This window comes from Paramormyrops kingsleyae, chromosome 24 (assembly GCF_048594095.1).
Source record: "Paramormyrops kingsleyae isolate MSU_618 chromosome 24, PKINGS_0.4, whole genome shotgun sequence".
NCBI classification, from domain to species: domain Eukaryota; kingdom Metazoa; phylum Chordata; class Actinopteri; order Osteoglossiformes; family Mormyridae; genus Paramormyrops; species Paramormyrops kingsleyae.
In genome coordinates, this window is record NC_132820.1 from 26836056 (window position 1) to 26853114 (window position 17059).

General features: G+C 43.9%; 1 long non-coding RNA gene and 2 pseudogenes across 1 annotated transcript; all 3 read right to left on the reverse strand.

Moving 5' to 3' along the window:
- Positions 1–9297: 9297 nt before the first annotated feature.
- Positions 9298–16076, reverse strand: LOC140582412 (uncharacterized). The gene is made up of 3 exons (XR_011985380.1): positions 14630–16076; positions 12624–12725; positions 9298–11871 (listed from the first exon to the last, which is right to left on the reverse strand). It is a non-coding gene; the product is annotated as an uncharacterized lncRNA (long non-coding RNA).
- On the reverse strand, positions 12474–12604 carry LOC140582598 (U5 spliceosomal RNA; annotated as a pseudogene).
- On the reverse strand, positions 13026–13154 carry LOC140582576 (U2 spliceosomal RNA; annotated as a pseudogene).
- Positions 16077–17059: the final 983 nt, after the last annotated feature.

Consider the following 17059-nt stretch of genomic DNA (forward strand, 5'->3'; position numbering starts at 1 on the left):
AATGGTTCTGCGTGCTCATTGGTTGTTGCTACGTATATCTGGAAGCAGAAGCTGTAATTTTTATTTCTCTCGGTCTTGATTTGGGTGATCTTCATTTACTGTTTGTGTTCCATTGCTTTAAATAATGTCTGCAATGGCTCCTTTCAGTCACTTGCGTGGTTTTCTACACACCTGTCTGGGATGCTTTAAGCGTTCCAGCTTTCGTGTGCGCAAGCCCACTGCACCATCCTCGACTGTTGCAACGGGGGTTGCTATAAATGGCAACGCCCCTGCAAAGGTCGGGAGTGGCATCCACCTCCCCAGTGGACACGGGGATCTCCAGCATGCTGCTGTTGCAGCAGAGGCAGGGTCCGAGTGGGCGGCAGTTTGGAAAAAGATTGCTGCCCTCGAAGACGAGGTGGGCCGTTTAAGGTCTGAGATCTCCGTGCTTGCTGGTGCCCTGACTGATCCACATATATCCCGGAGCAGTTCGCAGACCACTGGGACTCCTTTTGTAGTCCCCACTTCAGCTCCAAGCTGTTTCCCGCCCCCTCCTCCTCCTCCTCCGCCTGCTAATATCCAGGGCCCGAAGCAGAAGAGGAGTCATCCTCAGGGAAGTGGCACAGGACCCACCAATGGCCCCAACATGGTGGATGTTCTGGCGGAGCTGCCGCACATTAAACTGCGCCCAGTGCTGAGTCGCCAGGTGGGACGCCAGTGACCAGGAGGGGACTGACGCAGGGGACGCCCATGCCCTCAGAGGACTTTGCTGCCATTTTAGCAGAGGCTCTGAAGAAAAAGTTCAAGCATCAGAACCACTCTGATGAGTAGGAGCAGCAGTCCTCTGAGGCCTTTAAACCTTTTTTACTTAAACTTTTTATACTTATAACATTTTTATACTTATAACATTTTTATACTTATATCATTTTTATACTTAAGATTTTTATACTTATATACTTTATATACTTAAACTTTATATACTTATACTTTGTGTACTGATTCTATATACTTATTAATAAATAATATATTTATATCACTATTATTTTTAAAAGAGTTGCTGATTTTGTAATACTGCTGCAGCATTCTCCACATGCTAATCACTGCCCCACATCGAATTGGCACTTTGATCAGCCACGAATCACTTCACTACCCCCTGTTGAATGTTGCATCGTATGTTGATAGATATCTCGTAGTAGTAAGTACTTCATTATTAGGCTGCACAATATTGGAAAAGATCTATTTCTGCAATGAGTATTGCAGTATTTATTTAAATTTAAGCCGCAGCGTGTGCACGCGCCACCATTTTGGGAGAGAAAAAAAAAATAATAATTTAAATTCGAGTTCTGAGGTACCACTGTATCCTGTAAATTTTAGAACGTGAAACGGTCGGCTAAGTTGACCTCGAATGGTTCTGCGTGCTCATTGGTTGTTGCTACGTACATCTGGAAGCAGAAGCTGTAATTTTTATTTCTCTCGGTCTTGATTTGGGTGATCTTCATTTACTGTTTGTGTTCCATTGCTTTAAATAATTTCTGCAATGGCTCCTTTCAGTCACTTGCGTGGTTTTCTACACACCTGTCTGGGATGCTTTAAGCGTTCCAGCTTTCGTGTGCGCAAGCCCACTGCACCATCCTCGACTGTTGCAACGGGGGTTGCTATAAATGGCAACGCCCCTGCAAAGGTCGGGAGTGGCATCCACCTCCCCAGTGGACACGGGGATCTCCAGCATGCTGCTGTTGCAGCAGAGGCAGGGTCCGAGTGGGCGGCAGTTTGGAAAAAGATTGCTGCCCTCGAAGACGAGGTGGGCCGTTTAAGGTCTGAGATCTCCGTGCTTGCTGGTGCCCTGACTGATCCACATATATCCCGGAGCAGTTCGGAGACCACTGGGACTCCTTTTGTAGTCCCCACTTCAGCTCCAAGCTGTTTCCCGCCCCCTCCTCCTCCGCCTGCTAATATCCAGGGCCCGAAGCAGAAGAGGAGTCATCCTCAGGGAAGTGGCACAGGACCCACCAATGGCCCCAACATGGTGGATGTTCTGGCGGAGCTGCCGCACATTAAACTGCGCCCAGTGCTGAGGTCGCCAGGTGGGACGCCAGTGACCAGGAGGGGACTGACGCAGGGGACGCCCATGCCCTCAGAGGACTTTGCTGCCATTTTAGCAGAGGCTCTGAAGAAAAAGTTCAAGCATCAGAACCACTCTGATGAGTAGGAGCAGCAGTCCTCTGAGGCCTTTAAACCTTTTTTACTTAAACTTTTTTTACTTAAATTTTTTATACTTATAACATTTTTATACTTATATCATTTTTATACTTAAGATTTTTATACTTATATACTTTATATACTTAAACTTTATATACTTATACTTTGTTTACTGATTCTATATACTTATTAATAAATAATATATTTATATCACTATTATTTTTAAAAGAGTTGCTGATTTTGTAATACTGCTGCAGCATTCTCCACATGCTAATCACTGCCCCACATCGAATTGGCACTTTGATCAGCCACGAATCACTTCACTACCCCCTGTTGAATGTTGCATCGTATGTTGTTAGATATCTCGTAGTAGTAAGTACTTCATTATTAGGCTGCACAATATTGGAAAAGATCTATTTCTGCAATGAGTATTGCAGTATTTATTTAAATTTAAGCCGCAGCGTGTGCACGTGCCGCCATTTTGGGAGAGAAAAAAAAATAAAAAATTTAAATTCGAGTTCTGAGGTACCACTGTATCCTGTAAACTTTAGAACGTGAAACGGTCGGCTAAGTTGACCTCGAATGGTTCTGCGTGCTCATTGGTTGTTGCTACGTATATCTGGAAGCAGAAGCTGTAATTTTTATTTCTCTCGGTCTTGATTTGGGTGATCTTCATTTACTGTTTGTGTTCCATTGCTTTAAATAATGTCTGCAATGGCTCCTTTCAGTCACTTGCGTGGTTTTCTACACACCTGTCTGGGATGCTTTAAGCGTTCCAGCTTTCGTGTGCGCAAGCCCACTGCACCATCCTCGACTGTTGCAACGGGGGTTGCTATAAATGGCAACACCCCTGCAAAGGTCGGGAGTGGCATCCACCTCCCCAGTGGACACGGGGATCTCCAGCATGCTGCTGTTGCAGCAGAGGCAGGGTCCGAGTGGGCGGCAGTTTGGAAAAAGATTGCTGCCCTCGAAGACGAGGTGGGCCGTTTAAGGTCTGAGATCTCCGTGCTTGCTGGTGCCCTGACTGATCCACATATATCCCGGAGCAGTTCGCAGACCACTGGGACTCCTTTTGTAGTCCCCACTTCAGCTCCAAGCTGTTTCCCGCCCCCTCCTCCTCCTCCTCCGCCTGCTAATATCCAGGGCCCGAAGCAGAAGAGGAGTCATCCTCAGGGAAGTGGCACAGGACCCACCAATGGCCCCAACATGGTGGATGTTCTGGCGGAGCTGCCGCACATTAAACTGCGCCCAGTGCTGAGGTCGCCAGGTGGGACGCCAGTGACCAGGAGGGGACTGACGCAGGGGACGCCCATGCCCTCAGAGGACTTTGCTGCCATTTTAGCAGAGGCTCTGAAGAAAAAGTTCAAGCATCAGAACCACTCTGATGAGTAGGAGCAGCAGTCCTCTGAGGCCTTTAAACCTTTTTTACTTAAACTTTTTTTACTTAAATTTTTTATACTTATAACATTTTTATACTTATAACATTTTTATACTTATATCATTTTTATACTTAAGATTTGTATACTTATATACTTTATATACTTAAACTTTATATACTTATACTTTGTTTACTGATTCTATATACTTATTAATAAATAATATATTTATATCACTATTATTTTTAAAAGAGTTGCTGATTTTGTAATACTGCTGCAGCATTCTCCACATGCTAATCACTGCCCCACATCGAATTGGCACTTTGATCAGCCACGAATCACTTCACTACCCCCTGTTGAATGTTGCATCGTATGTTGTTAGATATCTCGTAGTAGTAAGTACTTCATTATTAGGCTGCACAATATTGGAAAAGATCTATTTCTGCAATGAGTATTGCAGTATTTATTTAAATTTAAGCCGCAGCGTGTGCACGCGCCGCCATTTTGGGAGAGAAAAAAAAATAAAAAATTTAAATTCGAGTTCTGAGGTACCACTGTATCCTGTAAATTTTAGAACGTGAAACGGTCGGCTAAGTTGACCTCGAATGGTTCTGCGTGCTCATTGGTTGTTGCTACGTATATCTGGAAGCAGAAGCTGTAATTTTTATTTCTCTCGGTCTTGATTTGGGTGATCTTCATTTACTGTTTGTGTTCCATTGCTTTAAATAATGTCTGCAATGGCTCCTTTCAGTCACTTGCGTGGTTTTCTACACACCTGTCTGGGATGCTTTAAGCGTTCCAGCTTTCGTGTGCGCAAGCCCACTGCACCATCCTCGACTGTTGCAACGGGGGTTGCTATAAATGGCAACGCCCCTGCAAAGGTCGGGAGTGGCATCCACCTCCCCAGTGGACACGGGGATCTCCAGCATGCTGCTGTTGCAGCAGAGGCAGGGTCCGAGTGGGCGGCAGTTTGGAAAAAGATTGCTGCCCTCGAAGACGAGGTGGGCCGTTTAAGGTCTGAGATCTCCGTGCTTGCTGGTGCCCTGACTGATCCACATATATCCCGGAGCAGTTCGCAGACCACTGGGACTCCTTTTGTAGTCCCCACTTCAGCTCCAAGCTGTTTCCCGCCCCCTCCTCCTCCTCCTCCGCCTGCTAATATCCAGGGCCCGAAGCAGAAGAGGAGTCATCCTCAGGGAAGTGGCACAGGACCCACCAATGGCCCCAACATGGTGGATGTTCTGGCGGAGCTGCCGCACATTAAACTGCGCCCAGTGCTGAGGTCGCCAGGTGGGACGCCAGTGACCAGGAGGGGACTGACGCAGGGGACGCCCATGCCCTCAGAGGACTTTGCTGCCATTTTAGCAGAGGCTCTGAAGAAAAAGTTCAAGCATCAGAACCACTCTGATGAGTAGGAGCAGCAGTCCTCTGAGGCCTTTAAACCTTTTTTACTTAAACTTTTTTTACTTAAATTTTTTATACTTATAACATTTTTATACTTATAACATTTTTATACTTATATCATTTTTATACTTAAGATTTTTATACTTATATACTTTATATACTTAAACTTTATATACTTATACTTTGTGTACTGATTCTATATACTTATTAATAAATAATATATTTATATCACTATTATTTTTAAAAGAGTTGCTGATTTTGTAATACTGCTGCAGCATTCTCCACATGCTAATCACTGCCCCACATCGAATTGGCACTTTGATCAGCCACGAATCACTTCACTACCCCCTGTTGAATGTTGCATCGTATGTTGTTAGATATCTCGTAGTAGTAAGTACTTCATTATTAGGCTGCACAATATTGGAAAAGATCTATTTCTGCAATGAGTATTGCAGTATTTATTTAAATTTAAGCCGCAGCGTGTGCACGCGCCGCCATTTTGGGAGAGAAAAAAAAATAAAAAATTTAAATTCGAGTTCTGAGGTACCACTGTATCCTGTAAACTTTAGAACGTGAAACGGTCGGCTAAGTTGACCTCGAATGGTTCTGCGTGCTCATTGGTTGTTGCTACGTATATCTGGAAGCAGAAGCTGTAATTTTTATTTCTCTCGGTCTTGATTTGGGTGATCTTCATTTACTGTTTGTGTTCCATTGCTTTAAATAATGTCTGCAATGGCTCCTTTCAGTCACTTGCGTGGTTTTCTACACACCTGTCTGGGATGCTTTAAGCGTTCCAGCTTTCGTGTGCGCAAGCCCACTGCACCATCCTCGACTGTTGCAACGGGGGTTGCTATAAATGGCAACACCCCTGCAAAGGTCGGGAGTGGCATCCACCTCCCCAGTGGACACGGGGATCTCCAGCATGCTGCTGTTGCAGCAGAGGCAGGGTCCGAGTGGGCGGCAGTTTGGAAAAAGATTGCTGCCCTCGAAGACGAGGTGGGCCGTTTAAGGTCTGAGATCTCCGTGCTTGCTGGTGCCCTGACTGATCCACATATATCCCGGAGCAGTTCGCAGACCACTGGGACTCCTTTTGTAGTCCCCACTTCAGCTCCAAGCTGTTTCCCGCCCCCTCCTCCTCCTCCTCCGCCTGCTAATATCCAGGGCCCGAAGCAGAAGAGGAGTCATCCTCAGGGAAGTGGCACAGGACCCACCAATGGCCCCAACATGGTGGATGTTCTGGCGGAGCTGCCGCACATTAAACTGCGCCCAGTGCTGAGGTCGCCAGGTGGGACGCCAGTGACCAGGAGGGGACTGACGCAGGGGACGCCCATGCCCTCAGAGGACTTTGCTGCCATTTTAGCAGAGGCTCTGAAGAAAAAGTTCAAGCATCAGAACCACTCTGATGAGTAGGAGCAGCAGTCCTCTGAGGCCTTTAAACCTTTTTTACTTAAACTTTTTTTACTTAAATTTTTTATACTTATAACATTTTTATACTTATAACATTTTTATACTTATATCATTTTTATACTTAAGATTTTTATACTTATATACTTTATATACTTAAACTTTATATACTTATACTTTGTTTACTGATTCTATATACTTATTAATAAATAATATATTTATATCACTATTATTTTTAAAAGAGTTGCTGATTTTGTAATACTGCTGCAGCATTCTCCACATGCTAATCACTGCCCCACATCGAATTGGCACTTTGATCAGCCACGAATCACTTCACTACCCCCTGTTGAATGTTGCATCGTATGTTGTTAGATATCTCGTAGTAGTAAGTACTTCATTATTAGGCTGCACAATATTGGAAAAGATCTATTTCTGCAATGAGTATTGCAGTATTTATTTAAATTTAAGCCGCAGCGTGCGCACGTGCCGCCATTTTGGGAGAGAAAAAAAAATAAAAAATTTAAATTCGAGTTCTGAGGTACCACTGTATCCTGTAAACTTTAGAACGTGAAACGGTCGGCTAAGTTGACCTCGAATGGTTCTGCGTGCTCATTGGTTGTTGCTACGTATATCTGGAAGCAGAAGCTGTAATTTTTATTTCTCTCGGTCTTGATTTGGGTGATCTTCATTTACTGTTTGTGTTCCATTGCTTTAAATAATGTCTGCAATGGCTCCTTTCAGTCACTTGCGTGGTTTTCTACACACCTGTCTGGGATGCTTTAAGCGTTCCAGCTTTCGTGTGCGCAAGCCCACTGCACCATCCTCGACTGTTGCAACGGGGGTTGCTATAAATGGCAACGCCCCTGCAAAGGTCGGGAGTGGCATCCACCTCCCCAGTGGACACGGGGATCTCCAGCATGCTGCTGTTGCAGCAGAGGCAGGGTCCGAGTGGGCGGCAGTTTGGAAAAAGATTGCTGCCCTCGAAGACGAGGTGGGCCGTTTAAGGTCTGAGATCTCCGTGCTTGCTGGTGCCCTGACTGATCCACATATATCCCGGAGCAGTTCGCAGACCACTGGGACTCCTTTTGTAGTCCCCACTTCAGCTCCAAGCTGTTTCCCGCCCCCTCCTCCTCCTCCTCCGCCTGCTAATATCCAGGGCCCGAAGCAGAAGAGGAGTCATCCTCAGGGAAGTGGCACAGGACCCACCAATGGCCCCAACATGGTGGATGTTCTGGCGGAGCTGCCGCACATTAAACTGCGCCCAGTGCTGAGTCGCCAGGTGGGACGCCAGTGACCAGGAGGGGACTGACGCAGGGGACGCCCATGCCCTCAGAGGACTTTGCTGCCATTTTAGCAGAGGCTCTGAAGAAAAAGTTCAAGCATCAGAACCACTCTGATGAGTAGGAGCAGCAGTCCTCTGAGGCCTTTAAACCTTTTTTACTTAAACTTTTTATACTTATAACATTTTTATACTTATAACATTTTTATACTTATATCATTTTTATACTTAAGATTTTTATACTTATATACTTTATATACTTAAACTTTATATACTTATACTTTGTGTACTGATTCTATATACTTATTAATAAATAATATATTTATATCACTATTATTTTTAAAAGAGTTGCTGATTTTGTAATACTGCTGCAGCATTCTCCACATGCTAATCACTGCCCCACATCGAATTGGCACTTTGATCAGCCACGAATCACTTCACTACCCCCTGTTGAATGTTGCATCGTATGTTGATAGATATCTCGTAGTAGTAAGTACTTCATTATTAGGCTGCACAATATTGGAAAAGATCTATTTCTGCAATGAGTATTGCAGTATTTATTTAAATTTAAGCCGCAGCGTGTGCACGCGCCACCATTTTGGGAGAGAAAAAAAAAATAATAATTTAAATTCGAGTTCTGAGGTACCACTGTATCCTGTAAATTTTAGAACGTGAAACGGTCGGCTAAGTTGACCTCGAATGGTTCTGCGTGCTCATTGGTTGTTGCTACGTACATCTGGAAGCAGAAGCTGTAATTTTTATTTCTCTCGGTCTTGATTTGGGTGATCTTCATTTACTGTTTGTGTTCCATTGCTTTAAATAATTTCTGCAATGGCTCCTTTCAGTCACTTGCGTGGTTTTCTACACACCTGTCTGGGATGCTTTAAGCGTTCCAGCTTTCGTGTGCGCAAGCCCACTGCACCATCCTCGACTGTTGCAACGGGGGTTGCTATAAATGGCAACGCCCCTGCAAAGGTCGGGAGTGGCATCCACCTCCCCAGTGGACACGGGGATCTCCAGCATGCTGCTGTTGCAGCAGAGGCAGGGTCCGAGTGGGCGGCAGTTTGGAAAAAGATTGCTGCCCTCGAAGACGAGGTGGGCCGTTTAAGGTCTGAGATCTCCGTGCTTGCTGGTGCCCTGACTGATCCACATATATCCCGGAGCAGTTCGGAGACCACTGGGACTCCTTTTGTAGTCCCCACTTCAGCTCCAAGCTGTTTCCCGCCCCCTCCTCCTCCGCCTGCTAATATCCAGGGCCCGAAGCAGAAGAGGAGTCATCCTCAGGGAAGTGGCACAGGACCCACCAATGGCCCCAACATGGTGGATGTTCTGGCGGAGCTGCCGCACATTAAACTGCGCCCAGTGCTGAGGTCGCCAGGTGGGACGCCAGTGACCAGGAGGGGACTGACGCAGGGGACGCCCATGCCCTCAGAGGACTTTGCTGCCATTTTAGCAGAGGCTCTGAAGAAAAAGTTCAAGCATCAGAACCACTCTGATGAGTAGGAGCAGCAGTCCTCTGAGGCCTTTAAACCTTTTTTACTTAAACTTTTTTTACTTAAATTTTTTATACTTATAACATTTTTATACTTATATCATTTTTATACTTAAGATTTTTATACTTATATACTTTATATACTTAAACTTTATATACTTATACTTTGTGTACTGATTCTATATACTTATTAATAAATAATATATTTATATCACTATTATTTTTAAAAGAGTTGCTGATTTTGTAATACTGCTGCAGCATTCTCCACATGCTAATCACTGCCCCACATCGAATTGGCACTTTGATCAGCCACGAATCACTTCACTACCCCCTGTTGAATGTTGCATCGTATGTTGTTAGATATCTCGTAGTAGTAAGTACTTCATTATTAGGCTGCACAATATTGGAAAAGATCTATTTCTGCAATGAGTATTGCAGTATTTATTTAAATTTAAGCCGCAGCGTGTGCACGCGCCGCCATTTTGGGAGAGAAAAAAAAATAAAAAATTTAAATTCGAGTTCTGAGGTACCACTGTATCCTGTAAACTTTAGAACGTGAAACGGTCGGCTAAGTTGACCTCGAATGGTTCTGCGTGCTCATTGGTTGTTGCTACGTATATCTGGAAGCAGAAGCTGTAATTTTTATTTCTCTCGGTCTTGATTTGGGTGATCTTCATTTACTGTTTGTGTTCCATTGCTTTAAATAATGTCTGCAATGGCTCCTTTCAGTCACTTGCGTGGTTTTCTACACACCTGTCTGGGATGCTTTAAGCGTTCCAGCTTTCGTGTGCGCAAGCCCACTGCACCATCCTCGACTGTTGCAACGGGGGTTGCTATAAATGGCAACGCCCCTGCAAAGGTCGGGAGTGGCATCCACCTCCCCAGTGGACACGGGGATCTCCAGCATGCTGCTGTTGCAGCAGAGGCAGGGTCCGAGTGGGCGGCAGTTTGGAAAAAGATTGCTGCCCTCGAAGACGAGGTGGGCCGTTTAAGGTCTGAGATCTCCGTGCTTGCTGGTGCCCTGACTGATCCACATATATCCCGGAGCAGTTCGCAGACCACTGGGACTCCTTTTGTAGTCCCCACTTCAGCTCCAAGCTGTTTCCCGCCCCCTCCTCCTCCTCCTCCGCCTGCTAATATCCAGGGCCCGAAGCAGAAGAGGAGTCATCCTCAGGGAAGTGGCACAGGACCCACCAATGGCCCCAACATGGTGGATGTTCTGGCGGAGCTGCCGCACATTAAACTGCGCCCAGTGCTGAGGTCGCCAGGTGGGACGCCAGTGACCAGGAGGGGACTGACGCAGGGGACGCCCATGCCCTCAGAGGACTTTGCTGCCATTTTAGCAGAGGCTCTGAAGAAAAAGTTCAAGCATCAGAACCACTCTGATGAGTAGGAGCAGCAGTCCTCTGAGGCCTTTAAACCTTTTTTACTTAAACTTTTTTTACTTAAATTTTTTATACTTATAACATTTTTATACTTATAACATTTTTATACTTATATCATTTTTATACTTAAGATTTTTATACTTATATACTTTATATACTTAAACTTTATATACTTATACTTTGTGTACTGATTCTATATACTTATTAATAAATAATATATTTATATCACTATTATTTTTAAAAGAGTTGCTGATTTTGTAATACTGCTGCAGCATTCTCCACATGCTAATCACTGCCCCACATCGAATTGGCACTTTGATCAGCCACGAATCACTTCACTACCCCCTGTTGAATGTTGCATCGTATGTTGTTAGATATCTCGTAGTAGTAAGTACTTCATTATTAGGCTGCACAATATTGGAAAAGATCTATTTCTGCAATGAGTATTGCAGTATTTATTTAAATTTAAGCTGCAGCGTGTGCACGCGCCGCCATTTTGGGAGAGAAAAAAAAATAAAAAATTTAAATTCGAGTTCTGAGGTACCACTGTATCCTGTAAACTTTAGAACGTGAAACGGTCGGCTAAGTTGACCTCGAATGGTTCTGCGTGCTCATTGGTTGTTGCTACGTATATCTGGAAGCAGAAGCTGTAATTTTTATTTCTCTCGGTCTTGATTTGGGTGATCTTCATTTACTGTTTGTGTTCCATTGCTGTAAATAATGTCTGCAATGGCTCCTTTCAGTCACTTGCGTGGTTTTCTACACACCTGTCTGGGATGCTTTAAGCGTTCCAGCTTTCGTGTGCGCAAGCCCACTGCACCATCCTCGACTGTTGCAACGGGGGTTGCTATAAATGGCAACGCCCCTGCAAAGGTCGGGAGTGGCATCCACCTCCCCAGTGGACACGGGGATCTCCAGCATGCTGCTGTTGCAGCAGAGGCAGGGTCCGAGTGGGCGGCAGTTTGGAAAAAGATTGCTGCCCTCGAAGACGAGGTGGGCCGTTTAAGGTCTGAGATCTCCGTGCTTGCTGGTGCCCTGACTGATCCACATATATCACGGAGCAGTTCGCAGACCACTGGGACTCCTTTTGTAGTCCCCACTTCAGCTCCAAGCTGTTTCCCGCCCCCTCCTCCTCCACCTGCTAGTATCCAGGGCCCCAAGCAGAGTCATCGTCAGGGAAGTGGCGCAGGAACCACCAATGGCCCCAACATGGTGGATGTCCTGGCGGAGCTGCCCCGTGTTAAACTGCGCCCGGTGCTGAGGTCGCCAGGTGGGACGCCAGTGCCAAGGAGGGGACTGACACAGGGGACGCCCATGGCCTCAGACGACATTACCTCCATCTTATCAGAGGCTCTGAAAAAGAAGTTCAGGCACCAGAACCACTCTGATGAGTAGGAGAAGCGGTCCTCTGAGCCCTTAAACTTTTTATACTCATATCATTTTTATACTTGATTTTTATACTTATATACTTTATATACTTAAACTTTATATACTTATACTTTATGTACTTACATGCTTTATATGCTTATATTTATATACTTATACTTTGTGTACTGATTCTATATACTTATGAATAAATAATATATTTATATCACTATTATTTTTAAAAGATTTGCTGATTTTGTAATACTGCTGCAGCATTCTCCACATACTAATCACGGCCCCACATCGAATTGGCACTTTGCTCTGCCACATATCACTTCACTACCCCCTGTTGAATGTTGCATCGTATGTTGTTAGATATCTCGTAGTAGTAAGTACTTCATTATTAGGCTGCACAATATTGGAAAAGATGTATTTCTGCAATGAGTATTGCAGTATTTATTTAAATTTAAAATGCTTAAAACAAACCAATTTCTCACAAACACATCTATTCATGAGTGATTTAAACGGCAAGGATGAAAATGATTAGGATTAGCTCTTATGATTAGCTCTTATGATTAGCTCTTATGATTAGCTCTTGCCAAAATAGGGCTTGTAAACTTTTGTGCTAGTCAGAATTAACCCAAACAACTATGACTATACCCCACGGAAATCTTTAGTAAAAAGCGAAAGATTTATACGGGATGAAGAGAGACCCGAGTCGATATGGGGCTGCCGCTTACCGGGTCGCCGTTAGCTGGGTCTCCGTGCCCCCCCCGCTCAGAGTAGAATGCCCAGGGGTGTCGCAGCCGCCAGTGTCGGGGCCCCGACTCCTCCCTGTCCTCCTGTCCTCTCAAGAAACAGCAATCATTTAAATAAACATGAGGGAAAATTCCAAAAGGCAAAGATGATGTCATGCTTTACCTCAGCACAGCTGCCCACCGCACAAACAGCGTGTCACCTTACTTTAAAAAATAAAAATAAAAAAAAAAGAAAACCGGCAGGAAACGAGGGCCACGCACGGATAGGGCCCTTCCCTCACAGCACATGCGGCTAATTAGCTGGCCATCCAGAGGCACTCAGTCTATTAGTCACCCACTCAGTCAGTCAGTCAGTCAGTTCTGCCTTTCAACAACAGGGGGCAGTAGAGGTGCAGCGTTCCTGGAAGCACTGCAATACCGGGTCAATGCCTGGAGCAGACGGGGCAAGCCCCACTTCCGGCTCCCTGTTCCAAAAATCTGTTTAATATGTGGTCCCCTCCATGGGGGACGTATCAAAATAACCTTTTCATACCAAAACACAATGTAAATCAGCTCAAATACATGAATAATAAATATTATGCTTGTACTACTTACATTAACACATAATCACAATCTATAAAGCTGAAACATTCCCACACTATGCAAATCATGCCAACACAGTACAATAAGACTTTCAAAGATAATATTAAACAAACAGAACTACCTGCAGAACTATTACCAATAAAACAGGAAAAGGGCAATAAGACCAGCAAATACAATTATACACCATTTAAACCTAATTACAATTATATGGTCAATAAAACAATTAAAATGTCACCTTATATGCATGCTATTAAAAAGTTAAGACCTCTAACCCTCTGGAGTCGACAGCATCGTTGGCAATGCCACGATCTTTCTTGTGTATTTCAGTTCATAACTCGCTGAAATCTTATTATAGAAACATGAAAAAAATGCTGACTAAATCTGTAATCTGCATTCTTTTCAAAATGTCCATTGTTGGAAGTATTAAACTTTTTAAAATTAGGTTAAATTGGCAAAAAAGTAAACCATGTCACCTTACTTTGTTTTATCTGCATTGGGGGTGTGTAGTACCGCTCTCACCCGAAGATCGCTATTCACATTCTAAATAGCTGCATTAGCGCGTATTCTGATTGCATTCGCATGGTAATTTGATGAACAACGCAACGGTGAAACGCGATCCAGATACGTCCCCATCAGCGCCATAAAAGGGGGAGGGAAGTGGCCAGGTGACAATGGCTCATTCATTCACATGAAAGTTGCTACATATTCAATGAAAGGAGCCAGAAATAGTTACATGAGTTAGGTTTTTCTTGTTTATTTATCCAAATAAATATTGCAACTACACCAGTTAGTCATCTTCATGTAGCCAAGACTTTGGTGATCAGATATCTGGGATCAAAACAAACTGCCAGCATTGCTTACAATGTAGTTTTATAATGTTTCTGCAAGTGTTCCAAACTGCATTTTGCAATGTCTATACTTTGAATATCAAATTACAAACTTCACATAAATCTAACATATTTACAAAGTACACTAAGATTAAGATGAGTTTGTTGCCAAACCAAATATATAAGAAATAATTTATTTGCCAGGAATTAAGTTTTTGATATTGAATGAAATGTGTGAGCATGCCCCAGTTAGTGAAAGTGTGTTTCCTACCCCTAGACTCCAGAGGGTTAAAAAGGAACACATCCGCAGACTTCCAAGCTCTGCACAAGAGTTGGGCTAAAACGGCATCATACACCTTCCCAAAACACATAAAATCAGTAACCTTGGGAATAAAATAGGTTAATCGCACAATAAACAGCACAACAGATCAAAATGTTAATAAATATTAATAAAGTTAACATTGATGAATAAGTGCTAACAGTGATCAACCAAAACAGTGCTCAGTAAAATCTTTACATGTCAATAAATAAAATCCATACCAAATAAAACACACGCACAGAAAAACAAAACACACTTACCTAAAACCCGACGTGTCCTCTGTGTGCTTCAGGAAAATGCATCATGTCAACCCTGTAGGATGGAGTGTCACCACCTAGACGTACCGGGGCAGCTTTCGCCTAGGATCAAGGCAGTTGGATGGATGTCAACTTACCTCTGGGGGTAGGTCGTTTAAGTAGATGGCAGCTTCCTTCTGGGGCCTGGGGGTTTGGGTGAATGTCAGCTTACTTCTGTGATCAGGGTGTTTGGGTGGAAGCGAGCTTACCTCTGGGGTCAGGGGATTGAGTTGAAAGCAGCTTGCCTCTGGGGTTGGAACATTTGGGTGGATGTGAGCTTACATGAGGGGCCTGCATTTTTGGATGGACAGCAGCTTGCCACTGGGGTTAGGGCATTTTGGTGGATGTGAGCTTACCTCAGGGGCCTGCGTGTTTGGGTAGACTGCAGCTTGCCTCTGGGATCAGCATGGTTGGGTGAATGGCTGATTACTGGGAACAATGTGTTTAAGTGGATGGCAGCCTACATCTGGGATCAGGGTGTTTGGGCGGACAGCGGCTTGCCTGTCTGATCAGGGTGCTTGGATGAACAGCAGCTTACCTCTGTGGTTGGGCCGGTTGCGTGTTTGGGAGCTTACCTCTAGGGCCAGGGCGCTTGGTGGACGGCAGCTTACCTCTGGGATCAAGGCGTCTGAGTGGATGAAAGCTTACCTCTATTATCAGGGTGTTTGGGTTTATGTCATCTTAACTCTGGGGTCAAGGCGCTTGGTTGGATGCAGTTGGTTGGATTGGAGCTTTACCTCTGGAATTAGGGCATTTGAGTAGATGACAGCTTAACTCTGTGATCATTGTGTTTGGGTACATGTCAGCTTACCTCTGGGGTCAGAGCGTTTGTGTGTAGGGCAGCTTATCACAGCTAACTATCGATTAGTTTAACTGAATTTATCCAAAAATTATTATTATTTCTATACCTGACAGACAAAATATTGTGACTTACATATAATGTGACATGTTGTTAATGCAACCAGTAATCAGAAGACAGTGTGACACGTGCTGGGCAATTTCAGAATCACTAATCAGATCTGCAGTTAACACCAAGTTATGGTAAACCAAGTGACGCCTATATAATATACATGTATGGAAATCACACAATCCGAAAAATAGTTTCCCGAAATATTAACACAGAGGTATTTCTCACTCACTATAAAACACGATGTAAATTTCCCTGTAGTAATTAATAGATTAACAGACAAAAAACCCAGAGTCACACCAACGAAAACACAACGCAATGCTAGGGCCAACTAGCAAGAACTGGCTAACCAGGTAAAAATTCGCAATTAACTTCTAAATTATCGAAACTCAGTTACATCAATAAGTACATAAGTTACCACGAAACATACATGTATTAGTTTAATAAAGTCTAAGCAGAAATTATCAAAATAAATACGGTTTTGGTTTTGTTTGCCGGAGCTCAAACGTCGTACATCTCCCTTAGTAAAAGGGTGTGGACTCTGGCCGTTGACAACCACGTGCCGCTCGCGCCACACAACGTCGTTGACCGCAGTCTGTCATACTCTCGCGTGTTACGTCTGACTGACGCGCGCCGCAATAGTGAGATTTAGCAGTACTAACGTTAAAAAAAGCTCTTACTGACCTCATTTTACTGTATCATATGCGCAGTAATTTATCTTGCTTTCTTAAAATAACCAATACATTTTGGTGCTACTGCTCTGTTTGAGTCCATGAATTATGTCCTGCATAGAAATGTGTAGTGGCAGAACATTTAAACAACTGGATCGCATTTTAAAACATAATCTTATGTAGACATCACACCTCTCCCGAAAGACTCCCGCAAATGAACCACAGCTCCCTCACACCCCCGAATAATGTGCAGCATCCTGGAAATTTGTCCACACAGAAATAAAAGCAATCAAACGCAGGGAAGTGGCCACGTGCCTACAGATCGTATGTTGGGCGTGGCTACGGATCGTCTGTCGCCGCCCCCCAACTTTCACAGTCAGCACCCCCTCCCTTCCCTAAGGTGGGATAATTCAGACATCCCAACCTGCAAAAACTCAATTCAGGGAGGTGCCCCCAACCCCCCGACAAGGAGGGAGATAACTTCAACAAACTTGATTTCACAGTTTAATTTGTTCATTAATTTCCTCTAGGCAGCGCACTAAATTACGAAGGTCAAAATTATGTATTTTGACAATAATATAAGTAGATTATTTTACCATTTATGCAAATTCCTTAATTTTATTCCATTGCTACTTTACAAAAGTCTTCAAGGAGTCTTTCATGACAGCATTAGCAACTAACCAAGTGTCTAACTAGTGTAGACCTGAATAATACAGCACATGAAATGACACTTGTTAAACTCACCTCAACATGCCTTTTACAATCGTTTAAACCGTCATGGGCAATGCTGAAATCACTGTTGCAAACAGTACAGCC